General features: G+C 37.7%; 1 protein-coding gene across 3 annotated transcripts in view; it reads right to left on the bottom strand.

The window, feature by feature from the left end:
- asic1c (acid-sensing (proton-gated) ion channel 1c) overlaps positions 1-20,311 on the bottom strand; it is a 1,328,607-nt gene that overhangs the window by 1,003,954 nt on the left and 304,342 nt on the right. The window lies entirely within an intron of this gene.

Here is a 20,311-nt window from a genome sequence, read left to right as displayed (position 1 = left end):
TGGACTTCTAATGCTTCTATTTTTTTTTTGGTTGCCAGGAGACCATAACTGAACATAGTATTCCAGATAAGGACTTACCAAGGCATTATAAAGCTTCAGCATAACCTTCTTATGGACTTGTACTCAACACTCTGTTACCCTTCTTAATGGGTTCCCATCACTGTGTGGAAGTTGATGGTGACAAGTATTCTATGACTGCTATATCGGTCTCATAGCATGTACTTTCAATTATCAGACCTCTCATTGTGTATTCAAATCTCACATTTTTACTTCATGTGTATAATACTTTACATTTACAGGTAAATATTATCTGGTCCCGGTTATTTGTTTGATTTTGGCCTATTTAATTTGATCAGTGTTTCTCCCTTTACAATTTCCAAATCACTCAGTTTCTTCTTAGCCCCTGTTACCATTTCCTCACAAGTGAAGACCTCAGAAAAATGCAAACATCTGCTGTTTCAATGTCTGTATATTTTAATTCCCCTTTACTATTCACTTCACCTCCTCTTGACTGTACTTTTTCTACTAAAACACTAAAAGAATCTCTTTGGGTCACCTTTCGCCTTAATTTCCATATTCCTCTCTAACTGCCTTTTAGCTTCCCTAAAATCCTTATCAATGTTTGCCCTTATGCTCTCATAAACTGTACAATTAGCATTAGAGTTACTAGTCTTATACATCCATCCATCCATTCATCCATTATCCAACCCACTATATCCTAACACAGGGTCATGGGGGTCTGCTGGAGCCAATCCCAGGCAACACAGGGCGCAAGGCAGGAACAAACCCCGGGCAAGGTGCCAGCCCACCGCAGGGCATAGTCTTATACACCTTATACAAATTATTTTTCCTTTGCAGCTTCTTTTTTATCTCCTTAGTTACCGACTGTTGAGTTTTTTTTTATTTCCAACTAATTCCAATTTTTGGCATGTACCTTTCCTACATTATGTGTAAAATGCTTTTAAACCTGTTCCAATGTTCCTCGACTGTCTCCACACTTGAAAGCTTATCCCAGTTTATCCCTTTTTGACTTTGCCACATCTGTTCAAAATTTGCTCTACAAAAGTTAAACTTAATAGTTTTAGTCTGTGTTACTAAAGTCACTGATTACATCTATAAACTTCTGTCTAGTACTCCAGCATTTGAAAAAATAAAGTTCCTAATGACTATAGTATTCCTCTGTAAACCTGCCTTTTTCATATTACTGAAAGATATGCATTGAAATTGCTGTCTGAATTGGGGGGGCACACTCCTAAAAAATGATTTCCAAATGGATACAGGTGTCCTCACAAAGATGTGGTTTATCATCCAACTGAAGAAAATTTTCATTTCAATTCTGCTTTACATAAATGGTAACACCCCCCTCCTTTCTGTTCTGTCTCTCCTTCCTAAAAACTGTGCACCCATGTATGTTATACTCATCCACATCCTTGTTTTTAGCCAGGTTTCTAATATTGTTATAATATCATTATTATGCTCAACAACATACAACTTCAACTCACTTGTTTTATCTTTTATACTTCTAGTATTAAGGCAAGCTATTTTCAAAGTGTTACTTATTTTACATATGCCCTTAAAGTTTTGGTTAGAATTTACATTAATTTGTATATTTGTTTTTATACCATTGTTTGTCTTGTTATGTAGAGTTCTAAACTTGGCCTGTCCTAAACTTCCTACTCCCCACTCCCTAGTTTAAACAATCCTCGACTAACCTACTCATATGTCTACCCAATAAATTGCTGTCTCTCCAGTTCTAATGTAATCTGTTGCAGTGCACCAGGTCCCATTTGTTCAAAAAGAAGCCCAATGCCCCATAAACCTATACCTTTTAATCCTACACCAAGATTTGCGACACACCTTAAGACATCTAATCTCATCAGACTTGACTGGCGTGTGGCACATGTAGAACTTTGGAGTAGACTACCTTGTCAGTTCTGCTCCTCGGTGGCACTTAACACTTTAGGTTTGGATTGTAGAACTAACAGATTACCCTTATGTATGTCATTTGTTCCAACATGGACAATGGTAACTGGAGTCATCACCAAGAGTCTACCAACCCCTCTAGGGAGATCTCAAACCTTTGCACCCAGAAGGAAACACACTGTGTGAGACTGTCTTATCTCTGAAGCGAACCCGCACTTCAGTTCCCCTTATGATTAAATCTCACACTATCACAACCTTTCTGTTTTAGGAGACTGGTTTTGAGGTGGCCCGTACAGTTCAGAGTTTTCAGAGAAACCGTCCAGCTCCACAAGGACCTGAAAACAGTTCGACACTTAAGATTCTTGGGTTGATGCCCCCAAGAGTGTGCACCCTTTGCCTTACGACTGTGACCCACCTATCTCTACATGTCTGGTCTGGTCTCCTCCCATGTTACCTAAGGTATGCACACTTCTGTCTAAAGGACACCTGGGCCAGATCCATCAATTCTCTGCCGCAATGTAGACCAGCCAACTACTCTTCCAGTTCAGCGTCACTGAGAAGAAATGAAGGATCAGTTGGCATCTCCTGCCCTTTTAGCTTTCAAGGAGGTCTGACTTTTGCAAGACATCCTCCAAAAAGTCCAACACCCAACATGACTTGCATTGCACTGGCCTCATTTTTAAAATTTGGCTTTGGATTACTAAATCCAAAAACTAAAATTTGAGATTAAAATCCATAATACAAGGTGGGTCAAAGCTGACATAAAGGATATGCAGCATTCAGAATGTGTAGCATTTGTATAATAATGTTATTTTGGAAACTTATTTGCTTTATGAGTATGTCAAGTTGGGGCACTTTATTAAAATAGTTTAAAACATAATATTTAGGATGTCTTCATGGATTATGATCAAAAAGCTACACTAAATGCAGTGGAAAATCCATTAAAGTCAATAGTGTGACAAAACTGACCTGAACATAATGGCAAGGTAAACATTTTTTTAGAAGCTGTACAAATTATAGGATGCCTACATTTTTTATGATTCACTAATTGGGGGAAATATAGGAAAAAATCATAAAGTTTAATCTTGAACAGATGAAAGAGCATGTTTATGCAACTTTTGATGATTTCAAACACAAAACTGGGTCAAATTTGGCCCGAGGACATTGTAAGGTTTAAACTAATACTACAGGCTTACTGCCTGATACCAATAAGGTCTTATATAAAGGCCTACTAAAGTTTCATGATTAATCACATTATCACTTTTAATGTTCTGAAAGCACTTTAATACATATTCACTATACATTCTATAGTATATCAAACGAACTTCCAAAATGCTGTCAGAATAACTAATTATAACAGCACATTTTAATCAGGTTTTCCAGTTGGTACTTGGGGTAGGAAAAGAAGAATAACTCAAAAAGATCAGTTCAAATAGTATAAATCAGCTGATATTATACTATAAAAGAGACTGTTGCGAACTTGGAGTTCCAAACCACGTAGGTCTCAGAAGTTCCAAAGGCACTTTCAATAACGCTCACTATGGGGGAAGCATTGTCAAAAAGGGCCTAAAAGAATCTTTATAAAATTACAATGTTATTTTTTAACAAAAAAGCATTGATTTAAATTGGGAAGCTCCAAAGAGCACAGAGGCATACAGTGCCTATAAAGGCAAGTCCAAAAGCAAACAAAGTCCCAATACACAATTTAATGATGAAGGTCAAAAACGGAGCAAAGGTTCAAAGATCCAGAAAAATCACAAAAAAATGCAAGGGCACAACAAAAATCACAATAACTCACCCAATCCAGGGTGCATTCACAATGAACCACCAGGAATTATGGGAGACCCTCTGGATTTACAGGGAGGAGGACACTTCCTGGTGGTGAATGGCAGGTGTCCCAGCTTCTTGTGGACCTCCCACAAAACACATGGAACATCACCAAGACATAGCACACAAAGCACATAATACAAGAAAGCAATATTAACATAAACAATGACCCAAAAGTGAACATAAAATCCATAAAACAAGCATATAAACAACATCCAGGGGAAAAACCCTGGTTGAAAAATAATAGAAACAGACTTTTTCCCTATAATATATACAGTACAAACTGTGTTAATCAGCTTCACCCAGTAAATTTAATAAAACAATGGACCTCAGTTATAGTGCTGTCTGTTAATCCAATGTACGAGGGACATTCAAAAAGTTTCTGCTCTTTTTTAAACTCTATTAAAAATTTCAAAAACAAATTACATCACTTTTCTACATATTCGCCTTCATTTGCAACACAATTTTCCCAGCATTGTATCAAATTTTTAATGCCCAATTACTATTACTAATGAAAATATAAAAGTGCGGAAACTTTTTGAACGTTCCTTGCATCAGAAGTACTATGTAACTACTGTAAGTACTTTTCTGTATACTATATTTATAGGTTTTTACTAAAGGCTAATATTATTGGCAGGCATTGTGATATAGTAGTTAAGGCTTTGGACCTATGACTTTAAACTCTAAGGTTGTGAGCTCAAGTCCTGCTATTGGCACTGAGTGACCATGAGCAAAGCACTTCACCTGCCCATGATGCAACTGGAAAAATAAATGAAATGTAATAAATTTTATCTCAAGTGTTGTAAGTCGCCTTGGATAAAGACATCAGTCAAATAATAAGTAATAATAATATTAGGCCACTGGACCTGCTTACTCTTGAAAGTACTATAGTGAATTGCACATGACTATAACATCGCTGCATTAGATCAATTTAGGCTTTTCCTATTTACTTGGCTTTTGCTGGTGGTCGCAAAACACAATTTCACAGAAAAATGCTTTCTTTTGAACTGAACAGCTAAAGAGACCCAATAATTAAAATTTTAGCATATATTATCATTGTTGTTTATGATTTTCACTTGTTTATGTTGTTCATTCAAGTACTTCTTTTTGCATTTTTCATTAGTTATATATTTGAGCTTTTTTTCTTTTTTTTGCATTAGCCATAGGCAGACAAAAAAGTGTCCCCACTGAATTGTGTTTTACTTTAACTTATTACTTTTTACAGGCTGCATAAAAAGGTGGTGCATGCAATAAATTTAACTGTTACTTTTGGGGTTGTTTCCTCTATTGTATGAAGTAGAAGAAAATAATTGCTAGTACTATGTTTTGGAGGCTTTTAAAATGACCTGGGCTCCACCTTTAAAGTCAGCAGATAAAAGAGTATATGTAAAAATTTTGGTCATCAGGTAGGAGATAGTGCATCCCAATCAAAGTAAGCAGACTTGCATGTAAACAATTTCAGCGGGCTGGTTGGGGGTACCATTTCAAAGTACTTACACATGAAAAGTATATTACAATGGCGTAGTTTGTGTAGTACCTGCTAAGCTTAAACTTACACTGTCCCTCTTTGTCTTGAATGTGAGAATGTTACTTTTTTTTCCTTTCCAGGACATCACCTCTTCTTCTGGCGTTTGTCTACCCTATTAAGTAGTGGTGCGGTCATTTGCTTCTGCTGTGTCCTTCACTTGCATAAAGCCACCTCTAAGCACTCAGAACATGTACATTAGCATAATATTAATAAATATTGACAAATAAATAATTAATTGAAAAATAAACAACACATGTCAGCTGATTTTCGTTTTTCTATAATATCATCAAATTTCATTCAAATCAGTCACAGCATTTTTGAGATTTTGGGGCATTTACTTTTTAATTGTATAGGAGGATACCCCTAAAAACTGATTTATCAAGATGTCAATTTTTAGGAGATGCCTACTGCCCTAGGTGTACCATACTGCCAAATCTCAGTTTTTTAACTAAATGGGAAAGTGTCATTGTTGATGAGTGACTGAGTCAACTTTGCATTATATATTAAATATATATATTATATATATATATTTACACACACATATTATATACAGTATATTGTTACACGTGTGCGCATGGAAGACAGTTTAAAGGCTTGGGTGATGGTAATTCTCCACTGAACCAGGGGTTGGTGCTGTTTGATAGCAATCTCTCTTTTCCTCCCTCTGCAGAAAGTGAGACTGGTAGAGCTCCACTTCTGATGTCATTTCCAGCATTCACCCACCAGGAACTGCCTCTTTCTCATAACCGGAACAGCCACCATCTTGTCCTGTTACCCTGAAAAGACGCAAGTGTAAGGAAAACTCGTTTTTTGAATGCAACACATTTTTTTGTATTTTTTTTCTTGTTTTACTATATATATATATATATATATATATATATATATATATATATATATATATATATATATATATACTAATAAAAGGCAAAGCCCTCACTGACTGACTGACTGACTGACTCACTCACTCACTCACTCACTCATCACTAATTCTCCAACTTCCCGTGTAGGCAGAAGGCTGAAATTTGGCAGGCTCATTCCTTACAGCTTACTTACAAAAGTTAGGCAGGTTTCATTTCGAAATTCTACACGTAATGGTCATAACTGGAACCTCTTTTTTGTCCATATACTGTAATGGAAGGCAGCAAGATGGCCGTAGGAGACGGAGTTGCGTGTCGCGTCATCACGCCTCCCACGTAATCACGTGAACTGACTGTGAACTCAGTATGTAGAAAAGAAGGAGGAGCCCCAAAGAGCGCTGAAGAAAACATTCATTACACAATTGACAAGGCAGCGAAACAATAAGAAGCGAGTGAGTGACGCATACAAGCATCTTCATAAGACACGAGGTATAAAAAAGCACGGTGTAAACCGTAAGTTTAAATTAAGTTTATAGAAACGCTCCCGCTGCCGTTTGCAATGCAATTGCATATTCGCGAGATACAAGTTTAATGAGAAGACACGAGGTATAAACGAGAGTTTGGATCACTTTGTAACAGAGTTAAAATTGCTGTAGCGAGAAACTTTTAACTGCCGGGTCTTAGCTAACATTAAATAAACCCGTGGACATCGCAACATCACACAAGAGAGTGGCTCACGTGAAGTGACTGAACGTAGCAGGAGTGATCACTTCGATGACTCAAACCTGTTCAAAAAACACATTACACAATTGATAAGGTAGGAAAAGAATATGTAACAAAGCACGGTATAAACCGTAACTTTAAATTAAGTTTATAGAAACGCTCCCGCTGCCGTTTGCAATACCATATTCGCCCCTGCGAAGCGCGGGGATTTTGCTATATATATTAAACTATTTCAACCATTCTATGATCTGCTTCTCGCAACTGAAAGAGGGCACCGTGGCAGAAGTTAGCCGACTTGCTGACCAACCACAAGCGTTACCTGGTAGGTAACCACCCATACAATCAGATTGTGAATCAGACTACGAATGCCTGCAATGTAATTACCCCGATCTACATGCTGTCAAATGAATGAACCACACGCCGTGGCACAACGTTAGGGGCTTCGCCTCTAGCGCTGACGTCCGAGGTTCGATTCCCGTAAGGGAGTGCAGTGAGTGTGTACGCCTGATGAGCCCACAATTACGGCGAAACACGTGTCGCATACTATGCATCTTCAAAGCACGGTGTAAACCGTAAGTTTAAATTGAGTTTATAGAAACGCTCCTGCTGCCGTTTGCAATACCATATTCGCGAGATACAAGTTTAATGAGAAGACACGAGGTATAAACGAGACTTTGGATGACTTTGTAACAGAGTTAAAATTGCTGGAGTGAGAAACTTTTAACTGCCGGGTCATGTCGCGTGTTCTCGGGTAGGTACACCAAAAAATGTATACATTTATGCATGTAATGGGCAAACAAAAAATGTACTATACCCAAAAGCACCGCAGTAGTACTCAATGTATCTTTACTTCTTAAATGTTAATGTTTCATTGTTTAATAATTTATACGCTTCTTATATGTTGTTCAAATTCTTTTATCAAAATATCAGTAACAGCGCACTGCACGATAACGTGGAGTGAATACACTTGACATGAGCATTCATGTTATTTATCCTCTTTCTCTGTACGTTTACCATTCGTTTGCTCAGAGGTTGATGCGCTTGCTGCTTAATGAGCAGCTCTTCACCCTAGCGTCCCGCTGCTTCTCTTCTTTCGTCGGCATCTTTTCCCGTTAAAACTGATTAAGTTAGTTTTTGAGTTGCGATAACTTAGTATGTTTTCTTTAATTTTTCAGTTAAGCTGGCACTTAAGTCTTCAATCTGCCTCAAGAATGATTAGCGAAGGTGGTAGGGAATGAAAACGGCACCCGTACGCATCCGCCACGGCCGCACTGGTGTGCGCAGCTGTGAGTTGATCTATACATATTAATAAAAGGCAAAGCCCTCACTGACTCACTGACTGACTGACTGACTGACTGACTCATCACTAATTCTCGAACTTCCCGTGTAGGTGGAAGGCTGAAATTTGGCAGGCTCATTCCTTACAGCTTACTTACAAAAGTTAGGCAGGTTTCATTTCGAAATTCTACGCGTAATGGTCATAACTGGAACATGTTTTTTGTCCATATACTCTAATGGAGGAGGCGGAGTCACGTATCGCGTCATCACGCCTCCTACGTAATCACGTGAACTAAAAACAAGGAAGAGATTTACAGCACGAGTCAAACGCAGGAACGAAGGTAAATGACGTTAATTTTTGAGTGTCTTTTAATACTGTGTAAGCATACAAAGCTCGCCTTTTACTAAAAAGGTAAATGCAAAACTATTTTCAATCATTCTATGATCTGCTTCTCACAACTGAAGGCACCGTGGCTGATGGTAAATGACGTTAATTTTTGAGTGTCTTTTAATACTGTGTAAGCATACATATTAACACGTGCAATTAAACGTGTGCATTTACGGGGTGATTTCTCAGGCTTAAAAGCTCGCCTTTTATCAAACGCGGGAACAAAGGTAAATGATGTTGCTCACTGTCTTTTAATACTGTGTAAACATACATATTAACACATGTGCAATTAAACATGTGCATTTATGGGGTGATTTCTCAGGCTTAAAAGCTCGCCTTTTACTAAAAAGGTAAATGCAAAACTATTTTCAATCATTCTATGATCTGCTTCTCACAACTGAAGGCACCGTGGCTGATGTTACGTCACTTGCTGTCCAACCATAAGCGTTACCTGGTAGGTAACCAGCCATTCACTTCACTCCCTTACGGGAATCGAACCTCTGAGGTTTTCTTTTGTTCTTAATTAAAATTTAAAAGCAATACTTCACCGCTGCTAAGCCCCTCTAGCACTGACGTCCGAGGTTCGATTACCGTAAGCAAGTGCAGTGAGTGTGTAATTACATTCACGGCATTCGTAGTCTGATTCACAATCTGATTGTATGGGTGGTTACCTACCAGGTAACGCTTATAGTTGGCCACCAAGTCAGGTCGAAGTGATCACTCGAGTAAAGGCAGCTTCACAAAAAAACAGATCCTTAACAAACTGTTATTAGTATATTTTCCCTCAATTTAAAAAGGTTTTATTTTCTTCTTAATAAAAATTTAAAAGCGGTACTTCGCCAGTGCGAAGCGCATGGATTTGAGCGACTGACGCATACAGACATATTCATGAGTGCAGGTACTTCGGAAAGAAAGCACCGTGTAAACCTAAAGTTTAAATTAAGTTCATAGACCTACAAAAGGTTGCCATTGATTTCAGGCAAGATTGCTTTTCTCCTGTACAACTATACGTTGCATTCTCAAGAGTGTGCTTGCACAGCTTGGTCATATTACAACCGGAGTGCTGAACTGACAACGTGGTATACAAACAGAACTATAATAATCGTAATAAACGAACAAAAAAAAAAAGCGAAGAACCCTTGGATTTAATAAAAAGGCTCCTTCCTTGGCGAAACAAGGATAAAGGAAGACCTTATATGGCGTTCGTTTATTAAACAGCGGAAAAGCTGTGTTAAGGTTGCTTCACAAAAAAACAGATCCTTAACAAATTATTATTGGGATATTTTCCCTCAATTTAAAAAGCTTTTCTTCTTAATAAAAATTTAAAAGCAGTACTTCGCGGGGATTTAGATATAGATATATATATATATATATATATATATATATATATTTATATATATATATATATATATATATATATATATATATATATATATATATATACTGTATATTAGATATATATATAGATGGATATAGATATATCCATCCATCCATCCATTGTCTCCCGCTTATCCGAGGTCGGGTCGCGGGGGCAGCAGCTTGAGCAGAGATGCCCAGACTTCCCTCTCCCCGGCCACTTCTTCTAGCTCTTCCGGGAGAATCCCAAGGCGTTCCCAGGCCAGTCGAGAGACATAGTCCCTCCAGCGTGTCCTGGGTCTTCCCCGGGGCCTCCTCCCGGTTAGACGTGCCCGGAACACCTCACCAGGGAGGCGTCCAGGAGGCATCCTGATCAGATGCCCGAGCCACCTCATCTGACTCCTCTCGATGCGGAGGAGCAGCGGCTCTACTCTGAGCCCCTCCCGGATGACTGAGCTTTTCACCCTATCTTTAAGGGAAAGCTCAGACACCCTGCGGAGGAAACTCATTTCAGCCGCTTGTATTCGCGATCTCGTTCTTTTGGTCACTACCCATAGCTCATGACCATAGGTGAGGGTAGGAACATAGATCGACTGGTAAATTGAGAGCTTCGCCTTGCGGCTCAGCTCCTTTTTCACCACGACAGACCAATGCAGCGCCCGCATTACTGCGGATACCGCACCGATCCGCCTGTCGATCTCACGCTCCATTCTTCCCTCACTCGTGAACAAGACCCCAAGATACTTGAACTCCTCCACTTGGGGCAGGATCTCGCTACCAACCCTGAGAGGGCACTCCACCCTTTTCCGGCTGAGGACCATGGTCTCGGATTTGGAGGTGCTGATTCTCATCCCAGCCGCTTCACACTCTGCTGCGAACCGATCCAGAGAGAGCTGAAGATCACGGCCTGATGAAGCAAACAGGACAACATCATCTGCAAAAAGCAGTGACTCAATCCTGAGCCCACCAAACCGGACCCCCTCAACGCCCTGACTGCGCCTAGAAATTCTGTCCATAAAAGTTATGAACAGAATCGTTGACAAAGGGCAGCCTTGGCGGAGTCCAACTCTCACTGGAAACGGGTTCGACTTACTGCCGGCAATGCAGACCAAGCTCTGGCACCGATCGTACAGGGACTGAACAGCCCTTATCAGGGGGGCCGGTACCCCATACTCTCGGAGTACCCCCCACAGGATTCCCCGAGGGACACGGTGGAATGCCTTTTCCAAGTCCACAAAACACATGTAGACTGGTTGGGCAAACTCCCATGCACCCTCCAGGACCCTGCTAAGGGTATAGAGCTGGTCCACTGTTCCGCGACCAGGACGAAAACCACACTGTTCCTCCTGAATCCGAGGCTCGACTATCCGACGGACCCTCCTCTCCAGGACCCCTGAATAGACTTTTCCAGGGAGGCTGAGGAGTGTGATCCCTCTGTAGTTGGAACACACCCTCCGATCCCCCTTCTTAAAGAGGGGGACCACCACCCCGGTCTGCCAATCCAGAGGCACTGTCCCTGACGTCCATGCGATGTTGCAGAGGCGTGTCAGCCAAGACAGTCCTACAACATCCAGAGCCTTGAGTAACTCCGGGCGTATCTCATCCACCCCCGGGGCCCTGCCACCAAGGATATAGATATATATATATATATATAGATGTATATAGAGATATAGATATATAGATATACATATATAGATGAAGATATAGATATATATAGATACAGATATATATATATGTATGTATGTCTATATATATATATGTAAGCTTATAAGTACTGCCTTACTTCTCTTTAAGAAAGGAAGATGTAATGATACTTGATTTAAACGATTCATGTCTTGGTGGGTTTGCGTAGCTTATTGTCAATATCTTTACACCTGTTTTTAAGACTTATTGACTGAAACAGGCTTTCACGAAAAAAGTTAGGGCTTTGCTACAGGATACACTCTCCACAAGTTAAGGAAGTAAAAATAAAAGTATATATTTCTGTTTTATTTAAACCTTTTAAGTTCGTATGCATAGCCCCATTTGGCTGTTTTAGTTTTTTTTTTTTCTTTCTTCAGTAATATTTAATCTCCTTAAAGAAAAAGAACATATGCATTTTACTTTTTTTGTATCTCTTTAGTAATATTTTAGTGTAAAAGGATAACCAGTATTTAAACCTTTTACGTTACTTTATAAATTTATGTTACACAATGTTGAAAAATTAATAAGAAAGCTACATATTTTGGCAGCTGCTGCTTTAATTTTCAATGAAATGAACAAAGCTCTCCAAGAGAAAACGTCAATGAAGAAGAAACAGTTTGCACTATCTAAAAATGAGAAACCCTCATTTATAAAAGTTTGCTGCAGATGACTTAACTGAAAATAAATGAATAGTTCCTATGTGTATAATACATATTTATCTATTTTACTTATGCCTTTATTCCAGCAACTTGCAACATCTGAGGTACAATTTGTTACATTACTTTTATTTTTTGCAGCACAGGCAGGTGAAGTGACTTCCTCAGGGTCACACAGTGGTGTCAGTACCAGGATTTGAACTGACAAGCTCCGGGTTTGCTGAAATATTACTGAAGAAAGAAAAAAAACGAAAACGGGCATCCATCCATCCATTATCCAACCCGCTATATCCTAAATACAGGAGCCAATCCCTGCCAACACAGGGCACAAGGCAGGAAACAAACCCCAGGCAAGGTGCCAGCCCACCGCAGGGCGCACACACCCACACACCAGGGACAATTTAGAATCGCCAATGCACCTAACCTGCATGTCTTTGGACTGTGGGAGGAAACTGGAGTACCCGGAGGAAACCCAGACAGACACTGGGAGAACATTCAAACTCCACACAAGGAAGCGAACCCGGGTGTCCTAACTGGCACCTTTCACTGCGCCACCATGCCTCCCGCATACAAACTTAAAAGGTTTAAATAAAAAAGAAATATATACCTTTATTTTTACTTCCTTAACTTGTGGAGTGTGTATCCTGTAGCAAAGCCCTAAGTTTTTCATGAAAGCCCCTTTCAGTCAATAAGCCTTAAAAACAGGTGTAAAGCTAATCTTGCAGCACCACTATTCAATTACACTTGCCTAATGCCTCTCCTAAGGGGACATAATGTGGCATCTGGGCATCAGTCAAAGCACCAATCACAGGCCCGATTAGAAAGCAGGAAGCTGTGATTTGTCGCGCCCTCCCATGTAACAATCACAGCCCGTGTTACAACGCACTATGTATGTATGTATATATGTATATATGAAGAGGATGGATGGATGGATGGATGTATATGTGTGTTTTTATGTATATGTGTATATGTATGTGTATATATATGTTGATATGTGTATATATATATGTATATATATGTTTACATAACCTCTTTAACACACTACGTCTCCGCTGCGAAGCGCGGGTATTTTGATATATATATATATATATATATATATATATATATATATATATATATATATATATATACAGTGGTGTGAAAAACTATTTGCCCCCTTCCTGATTTCTTATTCTTTTGCATGTTTGTCACACAAAATGTTTCTGATCATCAAACACATTTAACCATTAGTCAAATATAACACAAGTAAACACAAAATGCAGTTTTTAAATGATGGTGTTTATTATTTAGGGAGAAAAAAAATCCAAACCTACATGGCCCTGTGTGAAAAAGTAATTGCCCCCTTGTTAAAAAATAACCTAACTGTGGTGTATCACACCTGAGTTCAATTTCCGTAGCCACCCCCAGGCCTGATTACTGCCACACCTGTTTCAATCAAGAAATCACTTAAATAGGAGCTGCCTGACACAGAGAAGTAGACCAAAAGCACCTCAAAAGCTAGACATCATGCCAAGATCCAAAGAAATTCAGGAACAAATGAGAACAGAAATAACTGAGATCTATCAGTCTGGTAAAGGTTATAAAGCCATTTCTAAAGCTTTGGGACTCCAGCGAACCACAGTGAGAGCCATTATCCACAAATGGCAAAAACATGGAACAGTGGTGAACCTTCCCAGGAGTGGCCGGCCGACCAAAATTACCCCAAGAGCGCAGAGACGACTCATCCGAGAGGTCACAAAAGACCCCAGGACAACGTCTAAAGAACTGCAGGCCTCACTTGCCTCAATTAAGGTCAGTGTTCACGACTCCACCATAAGAAAGAGACTGGGCAAAAACGGCCTGCATGGCAGATTTCCAAGACGCAAACCACTGTTAAGCAAAAAGAACATTAGGGCTCGTCTCAATTTTGCTAAGAAACATCTCAATGATTGCCAAGACTTTTGGGAAAATACCTTGTGGACTGATGAGTCAAAAGTTGAACTTTTTGGAAGGCAAATGTCCCGTTACATCTGGCGTAAAAGGAACACAGCATTTCAGAAAAAGAACATCATACCAACAGTAAAATATGGTGGTGGTAGTGTGATGGTCTGGGGTTGTTTTGCTGCTTCAGGACCTGGAAGGCTTGCTGTGATAGATGGAACCATGAATTCTACTGTCTACCAAAAAATCCTGAAGGAGAATGTCCAGCCATCTGTTCGTCAACTCAAGCTGAAGCGATCTTGGGTGCTGCAACAGGACAATGACCCAAAACACACCAGCATATCCACCTCTGAATGGCTGAAGAAAAACAAAATGAAGACTTTGGAGTGGCCTAGTCAAAGTCCTGACCTGAATCCAATTGAGATGCTATGGCATGACCTTAAAAAGGCGGTTCATGCTAGAAAACCCTCAAATAAAGCTGAATTACAACAATTTTGCAAAGATGAGTGGGCCAAAATTCCTCCAGAGCGCTGCAAAAGACTCATTGCAAGTTATCGCAAACGCTTGATTGCAGTTATTGCTGCTAAGGGTGGCCCAACCAGTTATTAGGTTCAGGGGGCAATTACTTTTTCACACAGGGCCATGTAGGTTTGGATTTTTTTTTCTCCCTAAATAATAAAAACCTCCATTTACAAACTGCATTTTGTGTTTACTTGTGTTATATTTGACTAATGGTTAAATGTGTTTGATGATCAGAAACATTTTGTGTGACAAACATGCAAAAGAATAAGAAATCAGGAAGGGGGCAAATAGTTTTTCACACCACTGTATATATATATATATATATATATATATATATATATATATATATATGTGAATGTATGCATGTATGTATATATGTATGTCTTTATTTATATATATATATATGTGCATATGTATATATATATGTGTATATATATGTAGATATGTATATATTTATATATATATATATATATATATATATATATATATATATATATATATATATATACTACCAGTCAACAGTTTTAGAACACCTCAGTTTTTCTTCAGATTTAATCAGTTGAAATGTACTGAATAAACTAAAATGGTGAAAAGGTAAGCAGTAGGTTTAAAGTTTAGATTAGCAAAAACTGAAAAAAAGGAATTTTCAGAGTATTACAAATGGGCCTTTTTCAGGGAACAACTAATAGGTTACTACCTACAGATGTTCTGCAGTAATTAAAGCAAATTTAAGCCTTGCAAGTTGAAGCAAACAATTTGCACAGGTGTCCCAACATCTGTTGATAACTTAAAAACCCTCTGTCTGTCTTATAGCAGAGTTGGAACAGACAGTATTACTACACCCTTTGAAGTACTACTTGGACAATATTACACTGTAGAAAGGTGTAAATTCCAGTGATAATGGCAGGAAAACAGAAATTAAATTAGACAGAGCATTATTATCCTTATAAGTCTAGGCCTTTCATTTAGAGAAATTGCAAACAAAAAAAAATCAAAGTGTCAGTAAGTACAGTGTCCTACACAATCTAAAAGCAATTGGAAACTGGAAGAAACTCTGATAAGAACAGATCTGGCAGACCCAAAGTCACAACCCAATCAGAAGAAAAGTTTCTACAACAACAACAACAACATTTATTTATATAGCACATTTTCATACAAAAAGTAGCTCAAAGTGCTTTACATAATGAAGAAAAGAAAAATAAAAGACAAAATAAGAAATTAAAATAAGACAACATTGGTTAACATAGAAAAGGAGTAAGGTCCGATGGCCAGGGTGGACAGAAAAAACCCCAAAAAAAAACTCCAGAAAGCTGGAGAAAAAAATAAAATCTGTAGGGGTTCCAGGCCATGAAACCGCCCAGTCCCCTCTAAGGGTTAATAGCTTGAATGATAGGCACCTTGCAGCACAAGAGCTGCAAGCATACCTTAACAGTGGTTGAAAAAAGGAAGTCTCAGTTTCTACAACAATATATTCCCAAGTTCAAGGCCTATGTAATTTTCCTATATTTATCTTTTGCTTGATATCCATCCATCCATTTTCCAACCCGCTGAATCCGAACACAGGGTCACGGGGGTCTGCTGGAGCCAATCCCAGCCAACACAGGGCACAAGGCAGGGACCAATCCTGGGCAGGGAGCCAACCCACCGCAGGACGCTTGATATTTGATAGTGGTTTCAAAATAAATAAAACTGGAAACGTTGTTTTAAAATATGAAATGAAAATGCAGTGAATGAAATATGCTTTTGAAAGTGGACTGATATTCCACAGAAAAAAAATCAACATCTAAGACACTAAAGGTGCTGAATATATAATTAATATTCATAGTTTAATACAAGAAATTGATATAACCAGTAATCCTTAATAATTACATACTTTAAAAGATGATTTTAAGAGAAAAAAAAGAGCAATTAGCTTGTTTTCCAAGGTCACAAAAAAGTTATGTTCTTTCAAATAAACTTCATAAAAACTCCGTAATAGATAATTGTTTTTTGGAAATAAAAATAAAAATAAATTAACATTATATATTTGGAGATAATTAAAAAAAAAACACAGTTCGTTTCTCTCCACAATACTTCCTTTCTTTCTTTCTCCCTACTGCACTGCCCTCTTCCCCTCAAGCATTACTCTACTACCTCCCAGCCCCGACTCGCTTGGGTAAGGAAGTGCGGTCCCTTTTATTACAGACCCAGGAGTACTTCTGGTGCCAGGTTGATTGCCCAATGGAAGCACTTCCAGGTCACACGGAAGTCCATTATAATAGGGAGCTTGTCTCCCTGCAGTGCCCTCTTGTGGCACCCAGTGACCCTAGCAGGGCTGCCCTGCTGGACTACATTTTCCGGCATGCCCTTTTGGCTTCCCACTGGGCATGGATATCCGGAACTGCTGCCATCTAGCGTGCTGGAGGAATAAAAACTCCCCAGCCATATCTCTTCTTTTACAGGGGCTGTCCGTCTATCTCTTCCTTCTGGGTGTGCTTCCTGGCTGGAATGCCCGTCCAGCCTATGTGACATCTACATTGCAAACGACACAAACCCAAACCTCACCAAGAAATACAACCCCTCCAAATATGATTAGATTCCTTGCCCATCCATTAAATTTCATTAGCTAGAATAATACTATGAAAAGAAAAATGTAATTGTTATCTTATCTTAGTTCCATATTATATATTTTCACAGGTGACAAAACTGAATATTAAAAAAATAAAGTACAGTTAAGTAATTTACAATATTCTTAAAGCTTCCTTTTGCTTAAAAACTTTTTCACAATAGCAGACGTATATCTTCCCTATGCAGTTTGAATGTTCTTGGGCTATTTCTTTAACATTGTGAATTTCTGAGCTTTATGAAGTTCTTAGTTTTACAAAAAGTAATTATGCGCTCAATTCAACACAAACAATTATTAATTATTCTGTATTTTAAATCTAACATTAACATTTTAGTTACAGTATTCTTAAATCATTCAACATACATCATCAACAGTACTAGTAGTTAGATTTTCAGTCCCTGAAAATAGCTTCATATTATCAGGGATAAACAGATAAAAGACTATGGACTTAAAAGAAACATGAAGCAACAAAGACAGGCATTACTGAAGCATCAAATTTCTTTCATTTAATACTTTTTCATCCGTAATGTGTGAGTACATTTGTAAGACTGTAAAGTGAAAATGAAACAGATTTATTTTGATATGGTGAATGTAAACATGTTAGAAAATGTACACATGGTGTAACATTCAGGTACGTTCAGGGAATCAGTCAACTAATTTGAAAGTTAAAGTATTTTAAAAAAATTTACTTAAGAATTATCACATTTTAGTTTATTAAAAACATTTCTGTTTTAGCAGTAAGTCATATACAAAAACAATGAGAATAGAATGTTATTACATACATTATTAGACTTCATTAAATTCTTGTTTTTGAGCAGTACTTTACAATATCATGTACATAAAAATGTAGCCCAGATAGGCTTATGGTGGCTCAATAGCATTCATAGACAGCAGGATCCAGTTCAACAGATGTAAAAATTTAATTGATTGATATGCTATTGTTGGTTGCGGAGGGTTGGTGATTAATTGTTGTTCAAATTTCTTAAAGATAACATTTTTCAAGAGTTAAACTTTCTGCTAAAGTCTCAACTTAAAACTGTTAGATAGTTTAGACCATGTCAAAATGCAGGTCTGGGACTTGGGTGATAGTCTCTAGTGTTAGAGAAGTATTGAATCTCATTGGTGGGGGTTGATTTGAATTTAGTTTGTTAAGTTTGACTTGATTGTATGGAATGCCACATGCTTTAAATAAATTCAACAAAAGTTAAAAAAAAGAGAAGGAGAAATGTTGAATCATTATATTTGCAGATAATCCGGCCATGAGGTTGTTTCAGTGTCACATAAATGCTGAGTACATACTTGTTCACTCTAAGCTTACATAGTGATGCTTAAAATAATTCCTCTACATTATTTTCTAGATAATTTATTTTTGCTTTTTTTGCTTTCTTTTTTTAAATTTCAAGTTTAACTTATTTTAAGCAGCAGGAGAAGTGAACTGGTGTGCCAGTTTCTTGTGTTTGAAACCTTTCTTGTTGTTTTCCTAACTGTTTTTACTAACTGGGAACTGTTTTTAGTCTGGAGTTTGTATTAGACAAGTAAAAGAGGAAAATATGCAAATTAAACAAGTTCAGGTAACCTTTCTCAAGGTAAACCTGAAAGAGTAAACTAATCCATAATTCCTGTGTTTTAAGATAAGAGTTAAGATAAGAGAAATATTCAGCTCTTTTCAATAGGCAATTTTGAAATCTCAAACATTTCTGCAGCGTGCTACACTACATTCCTGATAAATTTTCCTGATTAATAAGTGTGCCAAATTAAACCAAAACTGGTGCTCTGAGAGCTGAGTTGTTTCTTGACAGATAAAACAGACAGACTATCACAGCTGATCCCAAGCACAAAGAAAAAAATAACTAACTGATGAGAAAGTGCTAAAATAAATTTTATCCTTAAATGACTTACTCCTAGTCCTCAATAATTCATTTATAGTAACAACTAACATCCAATCTTCTAGCTACCTTCATAATTTAATTACTCTAATTACTATGTCACTCATGTTTGTCCATAAACAAAAAAAAACTGCTTTGTCCATTTTTTTCACAGCCCATATACCACAGTCCTAGAATATGTTCTCTGCACTTTCTTTAGTAGTCTTACATGTGTTTGGTATTATGCATGTCAGAACCTGTGTAATAGTCCAAATGAGGAGGTCACAAGGCGGGTCCTAAACCACAGAAACACATGTATTTTAATGCAAGGTAATTAGCAGTGTGGGGACATAAACAAAAATGCTGCAAAAGTTCTAATTGATTATTTTAAAGAGCAATTAAGTACTACATTTCTACATTAAGAATCACACAGTTACGTATATGTTAACAAATATGCTACTTCCACAAATTTATATAAATCTAGGTTAAAAGTTGAGAACACTAAAAAATTACAAAAAATATTTATCAATGAAAACCAGTTTTCTAAAATAAAGTTAATAAAAGATATTGAAATATCTTTTAAAAAGCCCCGAAAAACTATTTTTTTTCTCATTTCACAGAACAAGTTCTAAAAAGTCTAGAAAATCAAACTAAAACCTAATTATTCCAATTTAATTGTCACATCTATAATAGAAATTAAATACAGCAACAAAACCAGAATCTAATTCCTTTCTAATTTTGGAGTCGAACTTTCAAAGCACAGATGTTTCAAATCATCACTTTAAGATGAGTTTCAAATACACGTTATGTAATGATTCGTCAGGAACAGTGATACCCTCACAAACAGAAGCACAATTAATCAGCTGCACTGACACAGTTCTGCTGTTGCTCAAATTGCAAATGTGGTGGTCTTTTCCACCCTGCACAGAATACAGACTTGAGATTATATTCCTAGAATCCAGTGGTTGCAATGTGCAAAGGAAGCATTGATGAGGTAAAAAAAATCTGATAACATTGTGTTTAAGATTTAAGGTTTCTTTATTTAGTCATGTTTACACAAGAAAACATGAAATTTGTGTTCATTTATAAGCTACAAATAATTTTGAATGATATGGTGGAAGATTCACAGGAATGTTTCACTGGATTTTTGAAAGCTTTACTAAAATTTATTTGGTCTCAG

This window comes from Erpetoichthys calabaricus, chromosome 6, assembly GCF_900747795.2.
Source record: "Erpetoichthys calabaricus chromosome 6, fErpCal1.3, whole genome shotgun sequence".
NCBI lineage: Eukaryota > Metazoa > Chordata > Cladistia > Polypteriformes > Polypteridae > Erpetoichthys > Erpetoichthys calabaricus.
This window is presented reverse-complemented; position numbering and strand designations above follow the sequence as displayed.